Source organism: Monodon monoceros, unplaced genomic scaffold (genome assembly GCF_005190385.1).
Source record: "Monodon monoceros isolate NGI ecotype Baffin Bay Population unplaced genomic scaffold, NGI_Narwhal_1 Super_Scaffold_5, whole genome shotgun sequence".
Lineage (NCBI taxonomy): Eukaryota > Metazoa > Chordata > Mammalia > Artiodactyla > Monodontidae > Monodon > Monodon monoceros.
Window position 1 is genome coordinate 4,449,096 of NW_021703782.1, and position 22,770 is coordinate 4,471,865.

The following is a 22,770-nucleotide window of genomic DNA, read 5'->3' on the forward strand; positions in this document are numbered from 1 at the left end:
ACACACACACACACACACACACACACACACACACACACACACACACAGTGGAATACTACTTAGCCGTGAAAAAGAATGAAATTTTGCCATGTGCAACAACATGGATGGACACGGAGGATGTTATACTGAGTGAAGTAAGTCAGACAGAGAAAGACAAACACTGTTTGATATCACTTATGTGTGGAATCTTAAAAGTGCAACAAACTAGTGTATATAACAAAAAAGAAGCAAACTCACAGATATAGAGAACAAACTAGTGGTTACCAGTGGGGAGAGGGTAAGGGGGGCAAGATAGGGGGAGGGGATTAAGAGGTACAAACTATTATGTATAAAATAAATAAGCTATAAGGATATATTTAGACACATAACTAATTAATGGTCATTTGATTAATAACAAAGGCCACACTGAACTATTTTGATTCTCCTAACTGATTATTTAGAAATGTTCAAAGCAAACCATTTGTAATAAAGTTCTATATTGGTTCTTAAAAGTGAAAATAAAGTCCAAAAAAAAAAAAAAGAAGAAAGAGTGAAAACTTCACAATATAAAAAGAATGGAAGAAAAATTAAAACTATATCAAAAGACATAGACGAACTTTACTTTCTACACACATTATTATCACTGAAGCAATATCCTTTCAGAGACCTGAAGTGGTAATGAAAACTCTGCATTTCCAGTTTATATGATTCAGCTAGTTAAATACTGCATATTATCTTTGAAAAAGTATGGATTTAGCACATTAAAAAAGCTAATGATGTGACATGTCCTCTTCATCACCAGTTTCTTTTTAACACAATATTCAGGAGTTACACTGCTGATTAAATGTCTCGGCTTTTTCTTCTCCTTCTTCTTTTTTTATTTTAACAGACCAAAACTGAACTGTAAAAATACATATTGACTAAAACCCTTAGAGTGATTAAAAGTACTAAATTCTGGTTTATTTCCCTTGATAGTCTTATAAAGTATTTAAACATACATAAAATGAAAAGCAAATAAAAATAAAAGAAAGCAAACTCTAGCAAAATCAAAACACCATGGACCAGAAGACTTTAAATGTGACATAAGTAAGTAGACATGGTGAAAACACCAAAACACTGCTTTCTCAGGCTAGACAGAGATGATTATTGTATAACAAATTCCCTTTGAAATTTTCTGCCAATTCCATATGAAATGTCTACCTCTGGGGGGCGGGGTAGGAAATGTATTCTACATATTGGGTGGAATGAACAGTGTCAAATAACCAGTCACAATAAAAATAGGGGGAAAATCCCGCTTTAATAGCATTTGCAAGGTAAACTGAAAGGTGCTGAAAATTTATTTGACACTAAAAAAGGAAAGTTACATATTCAAGAATGAAATAAGACTGAATACAGTAACTTTTAGCAAACTGAAACTTATGACAAAAGCTTTTAGAGATTTAGCCACATATTTTCACCTAAGACTTTGTTTTTACATAATCTGATAAAATCTTTTATTTTAAACCTGTAATCTGAATAGATTTGATACTTTCGTGCAATGAATATCTATTTATATGCTTATATTTATTTATCTGTTTCGGTCATGTTTATGTATATAAGTTATTCACTGCCAAAGGAACATTGATAGGATATCAATACAGATTTTAAAAGACCTAAAAAAAATTAACCTGGGGTGTAATTTATAATTCAGTCGTTTTAAAATGAATTTTCCAGTACAATTTATGTTCATCTATTTACTTACTCATTTCCGTAATTATTTAATGGCACAACATCATTTTATGTGACTTTTGAGCTTTGGAACATGAGAGACTCTAGCTTTACTCCTGGCTGGCATTATCTAGAATTTCTAATTAGGCAAGTAAATAAATGTACACGTGGATACATAACTGTTTGTAGTTAACCTGTTTGGATAACCTAATATATGCCTTCTTTGAATGATCGATGCTGAATCTACCTGTGTGTAGAGGTAGGGTGGAACCTCAGAAAGTTCTGGCCCTTTTCTGACTACATGGTCTTGAAAATACTAAAGAGAGGGATGGTGATTCTAAACAAAATGTTTTCTGTCTTTTATCTTTCACCTCATTTTGTAAATAAAGATTGCAGTGAAAGCTGGATGATTTGTATAACGCCCAGGGGCTATCAACAGTTTACAGCAGAGGACGTTTTTCGTGACACTTTCTTTCCCTAGGTATATTATTTTTGTATTTCTGCACCTGTGCCACAAGATTTTGTGAAAATGAATAAGGTGTTTTCAAAACAAAAGGCGTTTACATACAGTATTTTATCCTTTGCTACTTTAGTGTCATGAAAAGTAGCAAGTTAAATTTTTTCAGCATTGAAATTCCACAGAACAGAAAACATGCTTTAGCATAGATTATATTAAAAATGGGTGCTAAGAATCCCAGTTTCTGCTATTTCCCAAGGTAATCGCACTTCTGAATTTTCACATACTATTTATATTTGTGAACTCCTTGATTCCTGACCCCAGATGCATCTATTACAACTGATGAATGAAATAATGAATTACAGGAAAAAAATAGATACGTAAAGAAAGATTTCTCCCTTTTTAAATGATTATAAACTTAAAAAAATTGACTAAAAACATTTAAAATGCATTAGCAAGAAATATCCTAAGAATTTTCCATTTCACAATTATTTCACAGTATTTCACAATTAAGATCATTTTTTTGAATAAGAATTAATTATTGATTATAGATGAGCAAATTTTTTAATTTGGGGGTCTAAAATATCTTGGAAAAGGTTATCAATGGAGATCTGAAATGAAAGCAATAATTTACACATACTTGTATTTTTTCTTTCTATAAAAGCTGTCATATTTTTCTCTTATTATAATACTTCTGTGACTTGGGGAAGAAGCTCTCTCAGCTTTATTTTTGGAAATGCTATTTGTGCAGAATAGTAACTTCAAAGGCTTATGTGTTCTTTCATCTAAACTGTTGGAAATGCATAGGAATCAATCATTCTCCTTGAATGATGAAAGTATCAAGGATATAGGTGTTTTAAGACACGAGCTTGACTTGTACCCTAACTTTTATCTCATTAAATCTTTGCTGTGTGTTTCACTCCTGACTCCTTTTAATATTTTAGATCCAGAACTTAAGCCCCAAGTCAAAGCCATGAGAAGGTGAATCTTTCCAGCCCTTGTGCATATGTATTTTGGAGGTATCTTTGTTTCCAGACTTTTTACTTGAACATTACTTTAAGGGAGACAGTTTTACTTTTCTTTACAATTACAGGAAATCATAATGTGTTCAGTATTCACAATTCAGTTTCTCATTTTGGGTGTGTAAAGGTACCTTGTTACCAACCTGGGAACTCTCAGTACTCCGTCTATATACCAGCCCTCTTGGGTGTCCAGAGAACTCTTAGACAAAGCTTGGACAACGGAATAGAAGGAAGTGTTCTTTCCACGCCACCCGCCCAGGAAGCATCTAAGAATATGGGTCCCCGTATTGACTAGGAAGATAGATAATTAGTGTGGGAGAGCAATGAGAACAATGGAATTTCTACCCAGAAAATCTCGCCAGAGCCTTTGAGGTCTTTACATTTTCGTGTTTTGTATTTCTGGCCCAAATCCTGAAGACAATCTGTCATGGTTCCCTCCTCAGAAGCAAATTTCTAAGAGAGATTATGTGAATAAAATAGTTGCAGATTCTATAAATACTGTGATAACGGGCATACCTGTGTAAGGAGGCCTTTTAATAGAACATTTACATCAGTGAAACATCAGTGAAACTATGTGAATTAGACGGATTCCATATTTGCTGAGGGCCATTCATCAACTTGGGGAGTGTTCATATTTCATGTGGGTCTAGTTATACAAATAAACCAATGTTCGGATTGGAGATTATGAGACAGCTACTACTTATTTCTTTTCTTTATCTTCTAAAATATTACTTATCATCTCTGTTGCCACTGCCACTAATTACCTTTCTACACTGCCATTCATCAACTTGGGGAGTGTTCATATTTCATATGGCTCTAGTTATACAAATGAACCAGCGTTCGGATTTGAGATTATGAGACAGCTACTACTTATTTCTTTATCTTCTAAAATATTACTTATCATCCCTGTTGCCACTGCCACTAATTACCATTCTACCTGGACCAGACTCATGTCTTCTTCATTTTAAAATTAACGAAGTGTCTGGGAATCCTGAAACTTTCTCTTTCATGGTTGCAGGTTAATAAAACATGTCAAATATGATCATATTCTCAATTGTCTTCCAGGGAAAAGCTGTAGCATCTTGCAGCCTGGACAACTTGAAGCTGTGATATTTATCAGCTGATGGCCAGTTATTCTTAAAATGATCCTGTATCGCCAATTATATCTTAAATTCCTAATTTTCTTAAATTGATAGTTTCTCTCAATTTCACATGAGTTTTAAAATGCCACTTGACACAGCTGTTTTCTAGAATCTTTTGACTGCTTTTATTAATTCACCTACTAGAATCCTTCACTAATAACGAAAAAAACCCTCTACTGGCCCATTACTCCTATCTTAAAATATAAACCTCCCTGAAGTTTCTAAACTCGGTATTTATTTTCAAGACACAAGGGAAACATTAAAAGGAAAAAAATGATGCTATGTTTGTTTCCCTTCAAAAGAAAAGCTGGGTTAAAATTCTGCATAATTGTGTAGTTTCCTAAAGGTTTTTTATATTTTAATACTATAACACTTACTATCTGTGCCATTAATTTGGCATGACTTGAATTATACTTTCGCAGTATGTGTATGCGTGTGTTGAGTGTTATGAATGTGTCTGTGTGTGTTATGTGAAAATTAATTAGATGCACCATGTTTATCCACACATGTTTTCCCTTGCCCTGCATGTTGGGGCTGGGTCCTAACTCTTTATGATTAGTTTAAGAAATCCCTATTCCTAAATAAAAATAGTTAGTAGGCTGCCCTTCCCTTGCAGCTACTCTACCTCATAACAATAATATGTGCATTAACTTCAATTACACCTAACTTTTTGATTAGTTATTGTTCTACAATACTCTGTCATTGACACTCTATGTTGCTATTAACGTTTAGTAAATCTTTGTGTATGTTTGTAAAAATAATTTGCCCTGTGTAATAAAATCCAGAGAATAAATTACAGCTACTAAAACTTGAAAGCAGTGCAATTTCACCTTTTAAAAATGAAGGTTACAGAAAGTAAATCTAATAAGAATGTTTATCTCTAAATGTGTTGGCTGAGGGACTCATGAAACGCAGACACTCGTCAAGTCTTTTCCTCTACATTGCTCCTTTTAGACTGATGCATTCATGAGTTATATGGTTATTCATTTTGATTTTGCCCCTGAATTCTCTTTCCTGGATCATTCCAGAATGTTCATTTTTCTTGTGGGATGGTTAAGAGACTGAGTCACCTCCTCGTGCTGTGCTCAGGCCAGGACCGTGCAGCGCGTTAAACAGAGTTCCGTTCTTCAAACATTGCTTCTGTGACCTCACTGCTTATTTTCCTCACTTGAAATTTATTTTTATTAGCTGCTGATGATCTTGTGTCTTACTATTTAATATAGTTTAATATAGCCCTCTCTTTCAATGCTATTAAATATTTTACTATGTACTATATTGAACCAGATAAATGATACTAAGGAAAACTTATGAAAACCATATACAGTTTTTAAAAAATTATGGTTTATCTTCTCTAGACACATAATCATGTTTATGTACTTACCCCCAAACCTCAAATTACTTATTTCATCGCTCAAATATTAATTTTGTTTAAAATCTTTAAGATGCAGTAGTGTAAAAAGCATAAAGAAATTACATGAATACAGACAGTATTTATAGAGAGAGAAAATAGGAAGGGAAGTAGAAAGAATATAGGTCAGTTAGCATGGAGATATGGAGAAACACCAGGTTCAAAATGTTACTGATGAAAACGGTCTTTGAAGCAGTTGTGTGTGTGTATCTCTCATCCATGCACAGTGCTTCACAGTAATTATTTTTCTTGGCTACTGGCTACAATGAGTGTTGCCTTGCAGCTCTGAAGGATGCTCTGTGGCACTGTCAGGAAAACACTCCTGTTCCGGTGTTGCAGACAATCAGAAATGGCTGAGTTTCACTTTAATGTCATAACCACTGAGCTGTGTTCCTGTTGGCCCTGACATTTAGAAGGCTGGCTAGAACGTATAACTCGCTGGCCATTTGCAACTTTTCTGCCTTCAGCTACCAAGGCAATAGTGTGTTTTCTATTATTCTCTTTAAGTTCTTATTTTTGTTGATATTGAAGTTTCACAGATAATGATAAGCGAAGAATTAGCTTATTCAAATTCATTTTAAGCAGCACTTATCTTTTTAAATTGGAGCATAGTTGATTTACAATGTTGTGTTAATTTCAACTGTGCAGCAAAGTGATTCAGTTACACACACACACACACACACATATATATATAATATATACATTCTTTTTCATATTCTTTTTCATTATGGTTTATCACAGGACATTGAATATAGTTCTCTGTGCTCTACAGTAGGACCTTGTTGTTTATCCATCCTGTACATAATAGTTTGCCTCTACTAACCCCAACCTCCCAGTCCATCCATCCCCCACCTGCCTCTCCCCCTTGACAACCAGAAGTCCGTCCTCTGTGTCTGTAAATCTGTTTCTGTTTTGCAGTTAAGTTCATTTGTGTCACATGTTAGATTCCACATATAAGTGATATCATATGGTATTTTTCTTTCTCTTTCTGACTTATCTATTTTTCCCAATCCAGAAATGGGATATTGTTATAAGGTGATATGAATCTACTTAATGCTTGAAGGAGTTCATTTAACTAGGATTTTTAAAATAAACACAACAAATGTACTAGTTGAAAATAACTGTTATTTATTGACTATCTACGTACCAGGAATGATTGTAGATGCTAGAGAGTTATCAGTGGACAGAAAAAGGCAAAGTGATCCCTGCCCTTGACTCTGGGGAATACAGGAAAGAAACACATAAATGTGTAAAAATTTTATGTATAATATATATATATTATATATATATATATTTTTATAAATTTATTTATTTATTTTTGGCTGTGTTGGGTTTTCATTTCTGTGCGCAGGCTTTCTCTCATTGTGGTGAGCAGGGGCACTCTTCATCACGGTGCGTGGGCTTCTGATTGTCGTGGCTTCTCGTGTTGCGGAGCACAGGCTCTACACGTAGCTGTGCCTCACGGGCTTAGTTGCTCCGTGGTATGTGGGATCTTCCCAGACCAGGGCTCAAACCCGTGTGCCCTGCATTGGCAGGCAAGTTCTTAACCACTGCGCCACCAAGGAAGCCCTGTATAATATATGTTTTGTTGTTGTTGGATGGTGTCGGGTGCTAGGAAAAAAATAATAATGAAGGAGGAAGGGGAGATAAAAATTTCCAAAGGGCCAGGGAGGGACAGTGCATTTTCATCTAGGGTGGTCCAGGAAAGATTAGCTGAGGAGGTGACATCTGTGCAAAAACTCTGGGAGACAAGGGGGCCAGCTACATGGCAACTGAAAAATCCTCGAGGTAGGGTGTACCTGGCACATTCAGGGAAGAGCAACACGGCTGCAATGTCTGGAGTGGAGTGATGGGGTGACCGTGTGGAAATGTTTGCTCACACATCCCATTGTACTATAATCATTTGTGTATCTGCTGTCTCCCCTTCCGACTCTGAGTCCTGGGAAAATACGGTACAGTGTCTGCTGGGTGGAGGTTATTCTCTTGGCTTGAAATGAGACTTGGATCTGGAAAAGGCCAAATCCCAGCGCTCAGTGGAATAGCTAGAGGCAGAGTGATGCCTGACCCCTGAGGACTCCGCTTTATGAGGCGGGCACACTGTATCAGTTTCCTGTAGCTGCTGTAACAAATTACCACATGTTGGGTGGCTTAAAATAACCACAGTTTATGCTCTCACAGTTCTGGAGGGCAGAAGGCTGAAATCAAGGTGTTATTAGCAGGGAAGCAGCAGTCCATCTGAAGGCTCTAGTGGTGAACCCACTCCTTGCTTCTTTGGGCTTCCGGTTTGTTTCTTCGCATGTGGACACATCACTCCGGTCTCTGCTTCCAAGGTCACCTTGACACCTCTTCTTCCCTGTGTGTCTCTCTTCTGTGTGTCTCCATGTCCCAAAGTCCCTTTGCCCATCTCTTGTAAGGATATAGGTGATTGCCTTTAGAGCCCATCTGGAGAATCCAGGATAATCTCCTCTGGAGATTTTAACTTAGGCACATCTTTTGCCACACAAGGCAGTTTTACTCTTTTACCGCATAAGGTAATATTCACAGGTCCTGGTGATTAAGACACAGACATATCTTTCTTTTTTTGCAGGGGGCATCATTTAACCCACAATAAGCATAATGACAGGGGTCTCTAAATAGGGTTCAGTACTAAAATAGGGATCTATTTTGAAAGAATGCCCTCCTATGAAGTAGGACCTGTGAAGAGATGGACAAGAGGATGGGGCCCTGGTCAACCTGATTGGAGTGGATAAGGCCTTGATCCTCAGGTGAGGACTGGCATACCTTCAGGCAGTTAAAAGGGAAGCTTTGTCAGGCAGCCCGTGCAAACTAAAAGGTGTGAGGATCAGAAGCCGGTAGAGAGGTACAGCTTGTGTCAGTGGCCTTCACACACCACTCCCAAAACTCAGCAGCCTAGCTCAGTAAGAACATGTCCTTCCTCACTGAAGGTTAGTTTATTTTATTAGATTGCTCTTTCATGAACCAACTTTGAACTTGGTTGATTCCATCTTGTCTGTTTTGTGTTTCATTAATTTTACTTCTTATCATGCACAACTTTATACCAATACATTTGAAAGTTCGTATGAAATAGACACATCTTTAGAAGAACACAAGTTGCATGTTGATAAAGGAAGAACTATAAATTCTAAATAACTCTATAATCGAATTAAATCAATAGTTAAAATTTTTGCGGGGGGGCTTCCCTGGTGGCGCAGTGGTTGAGAGTCCGCCTGCTGATGCAGGGGACGCGGGTTCGTGCCCCGGTCGGGGAAGATCCCACATGCCGCGGAGCGGCTGGGCCCGTGAGCCATGGCCGCTGAGCCTGCGCGTCCGGAGCCTGTGCTCCGCAACGGGAGAGGCCACGACAGTGAGAGGCCCGCGTACCGCAAAAAAAAAAAAAAATTTTCTTTGAAGAAAATTCTTAGTCTACATGGCATCAGTAACAAATTTTAACTTCTAGGGGCACATGATTCTAAGCTAACACCAACTGTTCTAGAAAATAAGAACGTATGTATACCAACGGTATTTATACGATTAGCATAATCTTGAGACCAAAAACAAATACGGATAGTACATGAAAATAAATTTACATACAGATTTTCCCCATGAACATAAATGCAAACTTAACTTTTAACAAACTGAACTCAACAATGAATAAAAAAGGTAATATAATCTATTTGTTACATTAATTTCATGGATTCAAGTTTATTTAAAATTGGTAAATCAGTTAAAATAATATACCATGTTAAATTTGAATGAAATAAAGCACATTATCTCAACAGATGTAAACAAAAAATTAAAAAAAAAAAAAGAATGTGTCCTTTCTCACTGTGCAGCCCAGTGTGTGAGCCTGAGGGTGCTGGCACTCTGCTCCACGCCACTTTTTAAGGACTTAGGCATAGCGACGCTCTGTCACCTTCAAAGCATGATGCCCGAGATCGCCTTCGCCGTCAACATCCAGCTCCTAAAAGGAGGCGGTCTGGCCGATTCCTCAAGAGATACCTCAGGACTAGGTGCCTACGTTCCATGGACCAGAACCCAATCACATAGCTAATAATGGTTAGGAAAATAGGATCGACTAAACTCAAAGGCTGAACAATGTGGAGCTGAAAGAGGAACCTGTCTGCTCCAATCAGAGGTGGATCCTCATCCAGGTTCTGCATGTTTGACCTGAACAATTGCTCCCCTGCCCATGTTGGTTCACATTTGGCCTTGTTGCTTCCAAGCAGCAGCTTTTTTTTTTTTTTTTTTTTTTTTCCAAGCAGCAGCTTTGATGTGCTTGCTTGCCTAGAGGTCTAAGTGCTCTGCAATCCTCCTCAAAGTTTAGTTATTAAAATAAGAATTTGGGGAACTTCCCTGGTGATCCAATGGTTAAGATTCTGCGTTTCCACTCCAGGGGGCACGAGTTCGATGCCTGCTTGGGGAACTAAGATCCCGCATGCCGCATGGCGTGGCCAAAAAAAAAAAATTTTTCTGCTGATCATATGAGCTCACCAGCTGCGTGTGTAGTGGTCTGTTGATTTGTTCTTGGACTGTAACTATTGGTCTAAGGATTCCCTGCTGGTGCACTGGTTAAGAATCCACCTGCCAAAGCAGGGGACGTGGGTTGGAGCCCTGGGCCGGGAAGATTCCACATGCCGCAGAGCAACTGAGCCTGTGTGCTGCAACTACTGAGCCTGCGCTCTAGAGCCCGCAAGCCACAACTACTGAGCCTGTGCGCCACAACTACTGAAGCCTGCGCCCTAGAGCCCATGCTCCGCAACAAGAGAAGCCACCGCAATGAGAAGCCTGCGCACCACAACGAAGAGTAGCCCCCGCTCTCTGCAACTAGAGAAAGCCCGCGCACAGCAACGAAGACCCAGTGCAGCCAAAAATAAATAAATAAAATAAGTATTGGTTTAAGACTGCAGAAGACCTGTCTCTGTGATGCCCTGCAGGGGCCTTGGGCACCTGGCATTTCCCTGACCAAATAGAAAGACCAACTAAAATATGAAAAGTGATGTTTGTAGAATGAATAAGACCAGTTAGGAAGATAGTCCAGTGATACTGTGGGAGATGATGGTCTGAATTAGGACCGGGCGGTGGAAAGGGACGAAGGGGACGGAGTAGAATAACCTTTAACCCTGAATCAAAGTGTGGAGATCGATCCCACTGAGAACCTAGGGCAAACCAGGTGTCTCAGGCTAACCTCTTGCTTTCTGACTTGTATGTGGGGAGAATTGAAGAGACAGCCGAAGACTAGGAATACTTATTTTCATTTTGTTATGTTTTCTTTCTGCCAATGTATGTTACCATAGCTTTGCTTTAAGATTGTCTTCTCTGATTAGGGTTGGGCAAAATCCCTTTGGTAGCAACCTGCTTAATTTGCAGCTTCAGTTGTCAACACGGAAGACATATGTTTAAAAAATTAGCGTGAAAGAAGCATCTTGCTTTTCTTTTCATTGATATAGATGACTAAGGGGAAAAATTCTTGGCTACTTTCACTTAAAAAGAAGTATTTCCTATAGAGAGGTGATCATAATGATTAGTTAGATGAAGAGCAATATAAAAGTACTTTGGATATATCTCTTATGAGATAGACTTCCAGTGTTTATGTACTCAGATGCTTTCTTGAACATACACTTTAAAAACTTCTAATTATGAGGCATCTAAAATTTTACAAAGATACCATCACTGACACATATGTGCCCATAACTAAGATTAAACAGATGTTAACATTATGCTTTATTTACTTCCCATCATTCCTTTATTGAAAGAAATAAAACATACTCCTCTCAACACCCTCATCCCTCTTACATCGCTTGATCCCTAGAGGTAAATTTTATGTTAAAATTGCTGCATGCCATACCTAATTACTTTTTTTCTTTTTTTTTTTCTTGCGGTACGCGGGCCTCTCACTGTTGTGGCCTCTCCCGTTGCGGAGCACAGGCTCCGGACACACAGGCTCAGCGGCCATGGCTCACGGGCCCAGCCGCTCCGCGGCACGTGGGATCTTCCCCGACCGGGGCACGAACCTGTGTCCCCTGCATCAGCAGGCGGACTCTCAACCACTGCGCCACCAGGGAAGCCCCCTAACTACTTCTATAATTTTGTTAATCAGGCATTTATTTGATCACCATAATGACTAAATTTTCTGTTTTAAATTGATAAATAGTATGATGGTATACTTGTTATTTTGTAATGTAATTTTTGTAATGCAAATTTACTTAATTATATATACATAATATAATTTCATGCTGTTTTAGAATGCCATTGTATCTATATTCCACATTTATTTATTCTTTAGCTACAGAAAACATTTTTTTCTACTAGTTTTCTAATATGTCTTTGTACATGCCTCATTGTGTACATGTGTTACAGTTTTCGGAGTTAAACGCCTAGTTATGGAATTTCTCATTCATGGGATATGCACATCTTCAAGTTTTCTAGAAAGGAGTAGTATTTTATCTAAGTTCCATGAATATAAATGAGTTCCTCTCTCCTACCTCTTCACCAAGGCTTGTTATTATCAGACTTATAAAAAATTTACTATGTTATGGATATGAAACAGCATCTCATTATTGTTATAATTTATTTTTACCTGATGACATAAAGACAAACCTCTTTTGGTTTCTCGACCCTTTGGATTTTTAACTTGTGAAACCCATGTCTGGATTCTTTGCTTATATTTCTGTTGAGATGTAAGATTTTTCTTTCTGATTTTCAAGAGTTATTTTCTAGACACTAAACCTTTCTTGGCCATAGGTTTTATACAATAGTTTCTCCTTTTTGTGTCTTTTACTTTAATATTTTTATAATGTCTTTTTCCCCTTAAGAGTTTCCTTTATTGATGTTGCTAAAATGTTTTACCAATATTCCTCCTGCAGGTTTAGTTTTGCCTTAACTAATACATAATTGTTTATTCTATTGAATGTTAGAGAGCCATCTATTTTTTTTTAATATATATATCATAAGGAATAGCCAACAGTTTCAGAATAATTCATGGACTAATACAGACTTTCCCATGAAATAGAAAAGTACCTGGTATTCAAAGTACCTTGTTCCATTGAGTAAATACCATGCCATTTTAAGAATTACAAGTTTATAACAAGGAATTCAGATATGAGGCCTCCTTAAATATTATAATACTATTTGAGATTTTCTTGGCTGTTGTTGGCTATTTATTCATTTTTTTGCTTAGAAGAAAAGAAACGGCTTTCTAAGTTTTAAGGATAGTATTTGTGCATTTAGGTTGGAATTATTTTGAATTTACAGAGAATTTTCCTTCCTCTACAAACTTGAGTTCATGAACACGTGTACTCTATCTTCATGTCTTTCACTATCCTTTTACAATTGTCTGATGTGTTCCGCATATGTCATAATTAGAGTACATATTTTGGGGCCACCCAGGACTCCTCTGTTCTCTTATGCCTTACACTTCACCCGTGCTCACCTGTTCCATTAGACGGTGCATCGTCTGGCCCTAACCTGCCCCCTGTCCTCACTTCCTACCACTCCCCCTCTTGCCCTCAGCTCATTCTGCTCCAGCCTCTCTGGTCTTCTTGCTGGGGGAATATGAAAATCGCATCCCTGACTCGGGGACTTTAAAATCTGTGACTCCCTCTGCTTGGAATGCTACCCCCTCCCTCATGGATCTTTGCCAAGTTGTCTGTCACGTCCTTCAGGTTTTTACCCAAATGCCACCATCATACGTAGGTCTTTACTCATGCTCCTTGAGTACAGTAGATAAATTAGAACACCCTCCATTGTTCCCTATCCTTTCATTGCATGGTTTTGTATATTTCAGAGTAATTACCACTCACTAATTGTTTTCAGTCTATGACAGTATTCCCAATATCTAGAACAGTGCCTGACTGAGTAGCCACTCAATTAATAGTTTTTGAATAACTGAAAGACTAAGAAGACCTAGAATACATAACCTAAAGAATATAACCTAAAGAATGAGGTGCTATAAAATTAATTATTTTAATCAGTTTCTTTTCCAAGCTATGTTCCCTAATTGTTATCGGAGAATGAAAACACAGTGAGAGCTACAAAATAATGAACATTTAATAAGTATTTAGTCTATACCAGGTGGTGTTCTACGTAATTTGCATATTTATTATCTCCTTGAATCCTTATAACAACCCTATAATGTGGTCACCGTTACTGTTATTTCCTGTTAAGAGATGGAAACGTTCAGGTCAGGAAGTTTAAAAAATGTGCTGCTGGTCATTTAACAAGCAAGAGTGGAGTCTCTGGGATGCAGTGGAATTGCTGTTGTTTGACTCTAGAGTTTTCAGGGCAGGACACAGAAAGAGGAGTCTTAACAACAATGGCTGTTTTTCACTCTAGGAAATATGGAAACACAAAAGACCCTGAATAGCCAAAACAATCTTGAGAATGAAAAACGGAGCTGGAGGAATCAGGCTCCCTGACTTCAGACTATACTACAAAGCTACAGTAATCAAGACAGTATGGTACTGGCACAAAAACAGAAATATAGATCAATGGAACAGGATAGAAAGCCCAGAGATAAACCCACGCACATATGGTCACCTTATCTTTGATAAAGGAGGCAAGAATATACAGTGGAGAAAAGACAGCCTCTTCAATAAGTGGCGCTGGGAAAACTGGAAAAGTACATGTAAAACTATGAAATTAGAACACTTCCTAACACCATACTCAAACTCAAAATAGATTAAAGACCTAAATGTAAGGCCAGACACTATCAAACTCTTAGAGGAAAACATAGGCAGAACACTCTATGACATAAATCACAGCAAGATCCTTTGTGACCCTCCTCCTAGAGAAATGGAAATAAAAACAAAAATAAACAAATGGGACCTAATGAAAGTTAAAAGCTTTTGCACAGCAAAGGAAACCATAAACAAGACCAAAAGACAACCCTCAGAATGGGAGAAAATATTTACAAATGAAGCAACTGACAAAGGATTAATCTCCAAAATTTACAAGCAGCTCATGCAGCTCAATATCAAAAAGCAAACAACCCAATCCAAAAATAGGCAGAAGACCTAAACAGACGTTTCTCCAAAGAAGATATACAGATTGCCAACAAACACATGAAAGAATGCTCAACATCATTAATCATTAGAGAAATGCAAATCAAAACTACAATGAGATATCATCTCACACCAGTCAGAATGGCCATCATCAAAAAATCTACCAACAATAAATGCTGGAGAAGGTGTGGAGAAAAGGGAACCCTCTTGCACTGTTGGTGGGAATGTAAATTGATACAGCCACTATGGAGAACAGTATGGAGGTTCCTTAAAAAACTAAAAATAGAACTACCATCCGACCCAGCAATCCCACTACTGGGCATATACCCTGAGAAAACCATAATTCAAAAAGAGTCATGTACCAAAATGTTCATTGCAGCTCTATTTACAATAGCCAGGACATGGAAGCAACCTAAGTGTCCATCATCGGATGAATGGATAAAGAAGATGTGGCACATATATACGATGGAATATTACTCAGCCATTAAAGGAACGAAACTGGGATATTTGTAGTGAGGTGGATGGACCTAGAGTCTGTCATACAGAATGAAGTAGGTCAGAAAGAGAGAAACAAATACCGTATGCTAACACATATATATGGAATCTAAGGGAAAAGAAAAAAAGGGTCATGAAGAACCTAGGGGTAAGACAGGAATAAAGACACAGACCTACGTAGAGAATGGACTTGAGGATTCGGGGAGGGGTAGGGGCAGGCTGGGACAAGGTGAGGGAGTGGCATGGACATATACACACTACCAAACGTAAAATAGATAGCTAGTGGGAAGCAGCCGCATAGCACAGGGAGATCAGCTCGGTGGTTTGTGACCACCTAGAGAGGTGGGAGGGAGGGAGATGCAAGAGGGAAGAGTTATGGGAACATATGTATATGTATAACTGATTCACTTTGTTATAAAGCAGAAACTAACACACCATTGTAAAGCAATTATACTCCAATAAAGATGTTAAAAAAAAAAAGAATAAGTGAATGCACGTCCATGTGCCTGTGTATGACAATTAGCTTTTCCTTTAACCTTCTCTTTTATATTTCATTTTATAAAAGAGAACGATATGAAAATTGTATCTTTGAGAAAATACATCATTAATGTACTTCACAATTCATAGTCCTCTATTTTTCTTACCTAAAGTTCACCATCAGAGGATACATCATTTGCAACTTTATTTTATACTTAAAATGTTAGATAATAGTTTTAAGTGTTACGATTTTCTCTGTTTGATATCAGAGTTATCTTAAGGAGCATAATAACTTATTCACTGTTTTCACTAGTCTCAACTCCACGGTTACTTATATTTCTGCATATATCAGTTGCACTGACTAATCTGTAGTAACCAGACTGGGCATTTCTCTGTGACATCATTGTGCTTCCCTTTCCGATCATTAAAACCCTCTCTTATTGGGGACCAATATTGCCTGACCTTTCTTGTTTCCATTTATTCCCCAAAGCTCATTTCTTCTCTGTATACAATCCAGTCTACTTGCTGTTCCAGAAATACATCTTTAACATTTAACCTCTGTGCCTTCACTCAAATCCTATCACTTATATGTGGAATCTAAGGGAAGAAAATGATACAAATGAACTTATTTACGAAACAGAAACAGACTCACAGACTTCGAAAACAAACTTGTGGTTACCAAAGGGGAAACATGGAGTGGGGAGGGGGGCGGATAAGTTAGGAGTTTGGGATTAACATATACATACTACTGTATATAAAATAGATAAGCAACAAGGACCTACTGTATAGCACTGGGAACTCTCCTCAATATTCTGTAATAACCTATTTGGGAAAACAATCTGAAAAAGAAGAGACACATGTATATGTATAACTGAGTTATTTTGCTGTACAGCAGAAACTAACACAACATTGTAAAACAACTAGACTCCAGTGTAAAATTAAATTTAAAAAATCCCTTATTTCATTGGAATGGCTTTTGCCACTCTTCTTCCCTTGCAGTTACTCAAATCCTGTCAATTTAAAATAAGCAGTTCACTTGGGGCTTCCCTGGTGGCGCAGTGGTTGAGAATCTGCCTGCCAATGCAGGGGACACGGGTTCGAGCCCTGGTCTGGGAAGATCACACATGCCGCGGAGCAACTGGGCCCGTGAGCCACAACTGCTGAGCCTGCGCGTCTGGAGCCTGTGCTCTGCAACAAGAGAGGCCGCGATAGTGAGAGGCCCGCGCACCGCGATGAAGAGTGGCCCCCGTTTGCCATAACTAGAGAAAGCCCTCGCACAGAAACGAAGACCCAACACAGAAGACCCACAATAAAATTTAAAAAAAAATAAGCAATTCACATTGCATATCTCTTCCATGAAGGCTGTGTTTACTCTGCCTATAAATGTGACACCACCAGTCACAGAAGTATAGATGGAAGAAGGGACATGCATTTAACAAAATACCAGTAGTGTTCCAAGCAGGTTCCTTGACTTTGTCACTGATTACTTAATTACCTAATGGCTTTGTGTGCCCAGAACTCTATTTTCTATTATCACTCTTTGAATGAAACTCTTACAACATCACATTAGCCAAGAATCTTGAGTGAAAGTGCTTTATTAGGGGGAGAAATGTTGGCTAGATAAGATTGTCCAATAAGCAGTCTATGGTTGCTTGCTGTAGTTTTGGAATTTAGTCTTCAAATTATATCTATTGATTTAAATGGGGCCTTTTCCATTAGCTTCCTCGGGCAGGGGAAATACATTGTTGCTTTGGTGATACTTCCCACTTTTGCTCACACGTGTTAAATTTGAGGTCCTTAAATTCAAGGCTCCAGAGGAAACTTTCTGTCTCACAAGAGAGGTCTGTTTCATTGTAGCATTTGGTCTCTTCCTCCCGTTATTTATACTAAATTACAGGCAAGCATCCCGCCTCTTGTGTCACTATATTGAGTCAGTGTAATATGGTTGAAGCAGGTGATCGGAGTGTAAGTTACAGTCATGTGTTTTCAGCCTCCATTTCCTTACTCATGAATAATGCATGCCCTACATCCGTATGAGCTGATTAGCTCCCCCAATGATGTAAATACCTAAACGTGCTTTAGGGAATATGAAAAAGTTGAAATGTTAACCGATTTGAAATGTTAATCAGTCTGCCTTCTCTAGAAGAGTCTGTAGCACAAATTTTCCTGGCTTTGGTTCTTTCCCATTTATAAATAATTTTATGCCTGTAGTTGACATATCATGTGTATGGATAAGCTCCTTTTCACACCAAAAAGAGAGCCCCGCAGTCAATACAAAATTAGATGCAAGCCTTTGCCTGATGCCAGCCTTTGCTTTGGTCAAGGGAAGGTTTTCGCTCAATGCTTGTCAGTATGTTCTGTGGTGATGTTTTTGCTTGTGTCTCTAGTGGAAAAGTCTCTTGAGTAGCACACGTCACAGAGGAGGGTCTGCTGACTTCTTTCTTCCCAGGATTCCTCAGAAATGCCATTTGTTTACATTGCTAGTAGATTGTGTTCACAAAAAAAGTTCTTCAGGCATGTGTGCAGGTGGTTATTTCACTACATCTTGCAGTGTAACAGTGACTGGCCATCCTGCCAGTTTTTGTTCCTAATACAGGTCTAGCCCCACAGAATTTTAGTGAATATCCTTGATTGGATTCATGTAGGAAGGTATTCCAGGTCGTTCTTGCTGACAGCCTACTCTGGGTTTACTGATAATTTGGATTTACAGATAAAGTTATAGCTATCTCATGTGGCCATCACTCTCCAATTTCTATTCTTCTAATGCTGATTTTCAAAATATTTGAAAATAGCCGACTGTTGATGACTGAAATTCCAATTGTATAGCTTCGTATTAGGATTAAAGTGGTTGGGAGTCCGCCAGCCGTTGCAGGCGACGCGGGTTCGTGCCCCGGTCCGGGAGGATCCCACATGCCGCGGAGCGGCTGGGCCCGTGAGCCATGGCCGCTGAGCCTGCGCGTCCGGAGCCTGTGCTCCTCAACGGAAGAGGCCACAACAGTGAGAGGCCCGCGTACCACAAAACAAAAAAACAAAACAAAGAATAAGTATGCTCTTAGTGAATGAAGCTGAAAGAGCACACGGTCACTGAATCCAAAATATTCAATTCACATTTGTATGTTTTTTAGTTAATGAAATTTTGGGGCAAAAAGCTCCATTTTAGAAAAGCCTACTTGGGTTGTTATTCTAAAAATTATCAGCTCTGTTATTCAGTGGAACACGATAGCTGGCAAAACTTTTTGTTCAGGGAATGCATTTGTTGCAAGACATCTTGTTGCATCTCAAGAGAATTATTTTGTTAATTGTTTGTTCATAATAATATATCATAGAGCCTTGTTTTTCACTTAGCAAGCTTGTAGCAGGAGAGCACAAACTAGAAATAGTTCACGGAGGTTACTTCAGTACGATTAAAGATGATTTGTGTGGGTGACCTTAAATAATATTTAGGAAAACTTTGACTGCGTGTGAAAACTGTTGCTGCTTCCTTGTCATATAAATTGTATACATAAATACTAACAATATAGTGTCTTTAATGGCATTTATGTTCTATTCTTTCAAGTTGCCGCTGTTTTCTCAAGGTGACTACAACAGTTTTGGAGCTCTGCAGATGAAGTTGTTGTATGTAACATGGCACATGCCTCTTTGTCATAGCAGCCAAAAGGTGAATTGTGCTGGGTGGAAACCGGGTGTTGTAAAAGGGAGAGGGGGGGTGAGAGAGAGGGAAAGATTATTGCTTCTGTTCATTATCAGCTGAACAGCTGCACAGGGAGGCTGGGACCTGGCAGGCCTGCTGTGCACCTCTCTGAGACTGAAGTCATTTGAAGCCAGGTTGCGAGCAGCTGGTGGCCGAGGTGTCTTGTCCCGACAGCAGGCATCTCTGCAGAACTCTTCAAGGAATGAGCAAAGGACTTTATAGAGAGAAAGTCCTTCCAGAGTTCCTGGCACCATTTCATAGGCACATTTCTTTGGTGTATGTTGCTTTACAGACAAGTCAAGACAAATAAGACAAAAGCAAATAACAGGGTGTTTGGAGAATGGAATAGAAAGCTATGTACATCTAAGGTGAGAACTGGAAGAAACCTTGGTGACACCCCCTTCACCCCTGTTTTATACCAAAGGACACAGATGTCCAGACTAATGAATACAGGACACCTGCTCATGCAGTAGACTGTTACTGACCAGGGTTCTTGGCCTCCTTAACCAACAGAAATTGATTAGAGGCCAGACAAGAAATTTAGGCAAGGCTTTTTTGGGGCCCCTGTTGCAGTACGGGGGAGTGAGAACAAGTAACAGGGTGCCTCGCTGGCTCCCTGGGGAGGGGAGAGCTGCTTCCTTATATGGGGTGAGGGTAGGGGTGGGTGTGTCCAGGGGTCGGGCCAGAGGGGTAGCTTAGGTGGTCTGCCCACCCCTATGGTGGTGTTGAGTGCAGAGGGCATGCGCAGTACCCTGCTTTTGCTCCCAGCTCTTCAAAAGTGGCAGTTGGGCTTTTTTGGTCTTTTGTATCTTGTTGTCCAGAATTTGCCCTGACTGCACACACATGCAGTTATTTTTAGTCCCTTAGAGTTTCTTTGTATTTTGTTGTTTGAGGAGAGTTGTGTCCAGGTGCAAGCCCTGCAGCAAAGGGTCCCAGGTCCCAGCCTGTCTCAAGACCACCAGAGATCTGCAGTTTGTATCCAGATTTCCAGTGTCCGTATACACCTTTTCCAGGTGTATTAAATCGTTGCTGCTCAAAATGTAGTCTGCAGACCAGCAGCATCAGCTTAACCTGTTAGTTTGCTAGAAATTCAGAATCTCAGGCTCCTTCGCAGACCTATGAATTAGAACCTGCATTTTAGCAAGATTCCCCAGGAGAGCTATATGCTTTGTTAAATCATTTAGAAGAATATTCTTTTCTTTTTTTTTTTTTTGCGGTACGCGGGCCTCTCACTGTTGTGGCCTCTCCCGTTGCGGAGCACAGGCTCCGGACGTGCAGGTTCAGCGGCCATGGCTCACGGGCCCAGCCGCTCCGCGGCATGTGGGATCCTCCCGGACCGGGGCACGAACCCGTGTCCCCTGCATCGGCAGGCGGACTCTCAACCACTGCGCCACCAGGGAAGCCCTAGAAGAATATTCTTAAGAGTGACAAAGGTAGAACATTGCACAGTAGGTAAAAAGGAAAATATCCTTAGATCATCCATTCATTATAACATTCATCCCACTCTCTTGTTAAAGATATCTACTTGTTAGATTTTACAAGAGCCTCTCTCTTAATATAGTAATTTGAACTTTCGGATACATAAGAATAGTTCTGTTCTTCAGTAAGTATAATTTTAACTTTGTAGGAAGGCCCTAGGTACTGTCACAACTTGTAGTTTCTGATGCCTAAAATAAACATTTTAATTTTAATTATTAGCTTTCATAAGGGAAATGTAAACAAATATTTATTTTTTTATGTTCTATTGTTTCTACTGCTGTAAGAAGATTGAAATTAGTCATGTCTATAAATAGGAAGTAGTTCTAATCAAATTTATTGTTGTTAACTCATTTAAAAATATTAATAGAACTTATACAACATGTTAGGCACTTTGCTGCATACTAAGTTTATTGGGGTTGATTGAGACTATTTTATTTTACACAAGATTCTAAAGATGATACAACTTGCATAGTATATTGGCTTACTCACCTAAGAAAGTTGACAAATGTTTATAATCGGAGATAAAATGTGAACATTACCTTGATTATTTTACAGATAATATTTTCTCTAGTCATAAATATTGGCTCTGGGTCAGCCAACGGCAGCTACATGCTTTATAAACATCAGATTTACTCTTTCATCTCTCTGTCCTGTTGCTTGGCAGAATTCATGATTTTAGAGACAGTTTTCACTAACTCAAGATTAGCTAGCCAATGATATTTGAAAGACTTAGTTGTATTCTTTTAGTCATGCAATTTTAAAACACCTCAAAGATTTTTTTTGCAGACTGTGGTATTTTATCTCTTTAAAGTAGGGTTTTTCTATCCATCTCCCTTTCCCCACAAAGCACACACTTTGCCTGCACACCCAGCTTTTTATTATGTGGCTTGGGCGTATTTCCTTTGTTATTTTCTACCACTGATGTCTGGGGTTTGGCGGGAAACTTGCCTTTGTTAGGAATAAAATAGAAAAGCAAAAACCAAAAAAGAAAAGAAAAGAAAAAGAAATCATTTGATGTGGGAAAATGTATAAAACACACTTCATTCTTTAAAATGTTAAATGTTCAAGTGAGGATAGCAATAAATAATGTTCTTTGTTTCACCCTAGAATTCAAACAATTAATAAAAATAACTAGCAGCCAGTAGTCAATAATTGGTAAATAGGGAATTTTTGTGATGTTAGGGAATGAAAGTGTACATATATTTTAAATATACTTAAAGTAATTTTAAAGAAAAAATAATAAAGTAGGGTTTTTCAAATTTTATAATCACCAGGGAGCTTGTTAAAATTCACATTCCTGGGCTACAGCTCAGATTAAAATCTGCTAAGTCTTCACTGGTTCCCAAGAATCTCTAACAATCTCTTTGGTTAATTTCTATATACTCTGAAGGTGGAGACCCACTGGGATATACAGACTTGAACATCTCCTATCAAGACATGATGTAACTTCAGTTTCTTGAATACCTATTGGTGAAACAAGGTGGATGTTCTGATCTGTGGTTTATCATTGAAATGCCTAAAACTTTATGTAAATATTTAGAGGACATTGAGAAAGCAATTCTAACATAAACCAGAACAGTAAATGCACATTCACAAAAGAGTCAAAACTAATTAATGATACATTATCTTTTTTTGTGATCCCAGGAATGAGCTATGAGTAGAAAGACTTTCTTTATAGGTTTTCACTAGTGAAATTGTTCATTTAGGAGCTCTTAGAAAAGGCTATGCTACCAGTTTACGTGAATATTTTTTCTTCCTTTTGCCTGTTCAGAGTAATCAATTACTCTCTCAATCTGCCTCGTGGCAGCTAGGCAAAACTGTGACGCTGAAATTTGACTTGCTTTTCCCTTGTTTTCTCCACCTGACATTTCTTCCTTAAGAATGCCCGTCGTATCCCCATGCTTCCAAATCCTG

At 38.5% G+C, this 22,770-nt stretch overlaps 1 protein-coding gene across 1 annotated transcript in view; it reads left to right on the forward strand.

The window, feature by feature from the left end:
- The window catches only part of GALNTL6 (polypeptide N-acetylgalactosaminyltransferase like 6), a 1,140,136-nt gene that overhangs the window by 99,301 nt on the left and 1,018,065 nt on the right, over window positions 1–22,770 (forward strand). The gene's annotated exons all lie outside the window — the stretch shown is intronic.